The sequence below is a fragment of the Asparagus officinalis genome, chromosome 7, assembly GCF_001876935.1.
Source record: "Asparagus officinalis chromosome 7, Aspof.V1, whole genome shotgun sequence".
In the NCBI taxonomy this organism is placed as follows: Eukaryota; Viridiplantae; Streptophyta; class Magnoliopsida; order Asparagales; family Asparagaceae; genus Asparagus; species Asparagus officinalis.
The window spans coordinates 105,323,492-105,328,967 of record NC_033800.1 but is presented as its reverse complement, the minus strand read 5'-3'; the positions used below and the strand labels follow the sequence as shown (position 1 = coordinate 105,328,967).

Sequence of the window (5,476 nt, the reverse complement as noted above, 5' to 3'; positions counted from 1 at the left end):
TGCTCGCCCAGCCATTCCCCCGTCGCCCAAGCTCCCCTTCAGCCCGACGTCCAGCTGCGTATTGCCCGAGCCTCCGATAGCTGTCCGAAGCTCGCCACCATCGACATCCCCTCGCCCCCGCTCAGCATCACCGCTGGCTCATAACCCTCGCCCTCACCATCACCTCGACCTCCTCCTTTCCACCGCCCGAAATCGCCGACTTCGGAGCTCGCCACCCCCGCCCAGACTCGTCGTCGAGCTCAGGTCTCCGCTCGTATCGCTTTGAAGATGGTGATGATGCTTTGTTCCTCGCGCATTGCTTCTCGATTGATCCGAGCTTCAAATAGTCTTGCCATTCCCGCCACCGGAGCCAGGTCGTCTCCGATCAATTCTCAGTTTAAGATCCCTTCTCAACAATTCATCGATCTCCATAAGAATGCATGAATATGTTTAAGATTTTTCTCCAATTGACTGCTGCAGAATTTTCTTTAGTCTGGCAATGATAACTTTTTAATTTGTGTAGCTTCAATGGCAAGGAAGATTTACCTTAGACAAGGAATTGGGGTAGGTGGATTCCAGAAGATCTATGGTGGGCGTAAGAGAAATGGAAGTCATCCTCCACATTTCTGCAAGAGTAGTGGTGCTGTAGCTCGCCACATCCTCCAACAATTGCAAGTGATGAATATCATTGATGTTGATACTAGGGGGTGAGTAGTTTATGCATTTATGTTTGTTATTGGTACTGGTATGTTGTTGCTTCTTGAATATGGATCTAATTGACAATTATTTGATGTCGCCTTCCCACTTGACATCTAAGTGACTCAAGTAAGGAATCTGTGTATTTGTACCTTTGGAATGATTGGCAATCACCATTCAAGGTTGTTAAAGTGCCTTTGTATAATGCACTTAGGAAATTAAGTAGGCTGTTCTTTTTTCAATTGAAGAGAAATTTGGTAAACTTCTGTGACTGGCATATATCCTACTAATGGTACTAATTTAGTTTTATATTGGTTCTATAAACTCTGCTTCATACTCCTAGTAAATCTTGCCTTTCTGAATTGTAATGTCAGTTTACTGTATGAATTCTTCAGTGATTGTGGTTAGTTGTGCTGCAAAAAGGTATTTGAAAAAGAAGGCTGATATGTGGATTTCAATTGTGCTAAAGCCTTAGAGCTTTCTAACTAAACATTTTATTTGTTTTTGATTTCTGTGTAGCTGGGGGCAGAGCACATTTAACTTTGTAGCTGTTTATGTTTGATTGCAACGGATGGAGAAGGATTTAGTTGTTGCGTTGTTTTGCTTGTAAGGTGGGTTGATTGCCCCATATATATATGTAATGTGTGTCGAAGTCTTTTTTTTGTAAACTGGTATGTACTCCATTGATTGTACTTGAACGTGAACATTTTTTTGTATAACTGAAGCGGGTTGTAAGGCATTTGGGAATTCAATGATGCTTTGTAGCTGATGTTTGTTTGATTCAGATTTTATTCAGGTTTTGATTGTACTTGAACGTGAACATTTTTTTGTATAACGTGAACATCTTTTTTGTAAACTGTTATGTTTGATTCAGGTTTTATTCTCACTCAACATTTTTTTGTGAACATTTTTTTGTATAACAGGAACAACGAGACTATTTGAAGCTCGGATCAATCGAGAAGCGATGCGCAAGGAACGAAGCATCATCGCCATCTTCAAAGCAGTAGTAAACACAAAGCTTCCTTGGCCGCATCATGCCTGATTGACATAGGATACTCCCCGATCCAAAGCTGAATCCACAGAACCAGAATTCTCAGATACATTCGTAATCATTTTCCAAAATATTCTCGTGTTGCCATATCAGGGTGCACATAAAAGCTTGATAGTCAACAAACCACCGTATCATGAAAAAGAAATACAAAAGCAAGCACCCTCTTTCAAAATTCATAAACTTCAAACAGAGAACACAATTGCTACGATATATGTAGGCTGTAAATCTTCTCGAATTCATCAATTGATATGATACCTCAATAAATCATTTTTAAGTGTCCTTTCCATCTTTACACTTAATCATGAACCTCACCAATCTACATGTTAAGCATTCTTCAACATATGTTGAAAATACCAACCTAAGATGTCATATAAGCAGTATATACAAGTAGCAAAACAAGCTACTTTCAGCTTCTTGTGAAATGAATTATCCCTCATATTAGTAAACCATGAACACTCTAGTATCTTCACTCACAACTTCTAAATATCAAATTCAATCAATGCATTATCTCATTCCAAACCTGACAACTAGTATCTTCACTCACAACTTCTAAATATCAAATTCAATCAATGCATTATCTCATTCCAAACCTGACAAGAGTATTGACAGGTTCAAAGAACTTGGCTTATCTCATTCCAAACCTGACAAGAGTATTGACAGGTTCAAAGAACTTGGCAAAAAAACAAATTTACACTAATTTACACAACAACAAATTTACACAAATTCTAGAATGAACAAAAATCATACTACAATCAATAGTCATTACATTTTTTTTTCAAAATCCTCATCTACTCATCGTCAGCAGGGGTGTTTTCCTACACCTCTTCTTGTTCTCTCTTGTTTCCAGCGAGCTCTTGGACCTGATCAAAGGATAAGAAGTTAACTGTTAGGATCCCAATCCAAATCAAATCCAAACCAAATCCAAATCAAATGACTAAAATGTCATTAACCTATCTTAAGGAATGATTTATAAAGTGGTACCGTAAGCATGAATTGACAAATGGGCATCATTTTTCCTAATGTGGACCACTCATAGTTTAAACACTCGTGACCAATTTTTACACTGAGCATTACATTTCTCATATTTCAAACATAACAGTACACAATGGTTAAGTAAATTCAATGTTGCTGCTGCCTTTCCTAAATATGAATTTCCTTGTACACAATAGCTGCAAAATAAACCATCATGAGGAAGCATGATAAGCTGAAGTCACTCAAATGGCTTCTAAACAATAAGGCAACATTACAATATGATGTTATTTCATTCAACGAAAATGCTAATTAGTCAATAAACAATTTATCATGCCTGTTTGGAGCTAACTAGTTTTTTTTTCCTTCAAAATATCGCTGATGAATAATAATAATAATAATAACTAAACTATAACTAATAAGTTTTAAAAGTGTGGGAGAAGAGAGACGAAGGGAGGGAGAGGCGGGGGTTCGTGGCGGAGAGGCGGGCGGTGATTTGTCGCGGAGGAGGAAGGGAGGGAGGTATCTCGCCGGCGGGTCTCAGATTCGCGAAGGCCGTCGAGGGTGATGGCAGATGGCGAGCGGTGATTGAGGCGGCGATGTGTAGCAGCGAGCTAAAGAGGGACGATGTCAATGGTGGGAGCTCGGCGAGTTCGCGGCCGGTGATCGGAGAGGCCCGGGCAGCGCGCAGCTGGATCGTCGGGCTGAAGGGCGAGCTGGAGACGCACGGGCCGCGCGGCCGGGAATTGGCCTGGACACGCGAGCGCGCATCACGGCGGACGATTATCGGAGACGTCGGAGGGCGGAAGCGGACGCTGCCCCAGGCTCGAGCTCGAGCGGGGGCTAGCATCGAGAGACCGGTGACGGGGGCGCGCGGCTCGAGTCGCGAGATGACGTAAACGTGCGCGCGTCATCGAAGAGTTTGAGCGTGGCAGCGTGGTTCCGTCCGGCTCGTCCGTGCGCCGCTGAGCTCGCGACAAGTCGCTAAGCTTGGAGCTGCTTCATTTGGGTTCGATTTGCGGATAGAATGAGAGATGGGGGTGATTGCCTTGGAGGCGGTGATTATTTATAATAAGGCGAAGCAGAGCATTGCCAATGCCAGAGACGCAGACGATCTGAAAAGTGCCTGGCGCTTTTTTTTCAAAAACCCCCCTGCCGCGTCACGAATTTTCTAGACCTCAATGCCAGTACGCCATATGTGCGTCCTGAAAGGCACAGTATATATATGTAACTTAAGTTGACCATCCACTAAAATGTTTGTATCCATTGATAACAAAGTCTCTTTATATGATGCACCGAGATCTCTAGGTATCATCAATGCCGATAGAAACTTTAGTGGATGCGTCCACTAAAGTTAGCATCATAAGTCACTCTCATCTCTCTCCTCTCTATAATATAATATATATATATATATATATATATATAAATATATAGTATATATATATATATATATATATATATATTGCTACACTTAAATACCTAAAGTTTCTAAAGTCAAGACTTTTAATATTCTTAGTTAGGTGAACGAAAGAGTTTCTCCCTAAAAATTCTCATGAGACTAACTTTAGAATATTTTATTAGGTCAATGAGAAATTTTCCATTCACCTATGTAAGAAATGTTCGTACATCAAGAGCTCAGGCATACTTTAGGATACAAGATCTGTTAATTTGATTGAAAGAAAGAAACAGAGAAGATAAAACAAAAATTACAAAATATACTCATAACTTTTCAACCCAAGCCTTAAAATTGTCAAGAATAGTAGAATTAAACAAAATCATGAGCATATTGATCTTGACTGTCTTGACCATAGTCTCAACTAACTTTGGAGAATTATCACGAAATTGTCAGTTTCTTTCATGCCAAACTTCATAGATAGAGGAAGGACGAGCCTCCAAACTTGGTGTATATAACCTGATCCTCACCCGCAGTGCAAACTAATTAAAAAGTATTACCTAGTAACAAGATTGTAACCGAAATCCTAGCCAACAAAGTGTTGCTACTCCAAATATTAGAGCTAAATGCACAGTCAAAGAATAAATGAGAATGGGATTCAGGGTCTGAATTACACAAGATGCAACAAGGATTATCGATTTGAATCTCGAATCTGATCAGTCTATCAAGAGTGACGAATTTTCTATTTGTTGCAATTGATCTCATAAAAGACAACTTTGGCAGATTAAGCTTGCGCCAAACAACCTTATGCCAAGATGCAATAGATGTAGGAGGAAGGAGAAATCGATAAGCTAAGGAGATTTTGAATTTACCATTAACAACACAATCCTTAAGCATATTGTGACGCCCCCTTGGTTCACACAAGGCTGCAGTCCAAGGTGAAACCAGAAATGTCAAACCTGTCATGCACCACACCGTACAATAACATGTTTCACCATCACAATTACTATCTCTCTAGTGGAATCAACTACAGGTGTAGGTACAAAGCAAGTAAAAGATTATACAACAGATAAATGATGAAATGATAGAACTCAAATTAATACATCTCATCAACCAAACAAGCTAGAATACATAGTCAATGTCGGAAATAAATAATAACAGTCTGAAGATCTCAAGATGTCTCAAGTACACAATGTCTGATAAGAAGTAAATAAGGCACACAGCCTTTACAACTCTAGAATAAACTCTCATGTCTAAATAAAACAGTCTATAGTGGAGCTCTAATAACACAAAAATATCTATAAAAGAAAAATAGACGCTAATGAGTATCGTCCTCAACCTGCGACTCTCCGGGCTCCGGGCTCGTTACCTGAAAGGAGAGGGACAAC

The 5,476-nt window shown here is 40.1% G+C and overlaps 2 long non-coding RNA genes across 2 annotated transcripts; one reads left to right on the top strand and one right to left on the bottom strand.

The window, feature by feature from the left end:
- Window positions 7-1,483, top strand: LOC109850850. Its single transcript, XR_002249572.1, has 2 exons — window positions 7-686; window positions 1,195-1,483. It is a non-coding gene; the product is annotated as an uncharacterized LOC109850850 (long non-coding RNA).
- LOC109849297 lies at window positions 2,281-3,225 on the bottom strand. Its single transcript, XR_002249061.1, has 2 exons — window positions 2,368-3,225; window positions 2,281-2,316 (listed from the first exon to the last, which is right to left on the bottom strand). It is a non-coding gene; the product is annotated as an uncharacterized LOC109849297 (long non-coding RNA).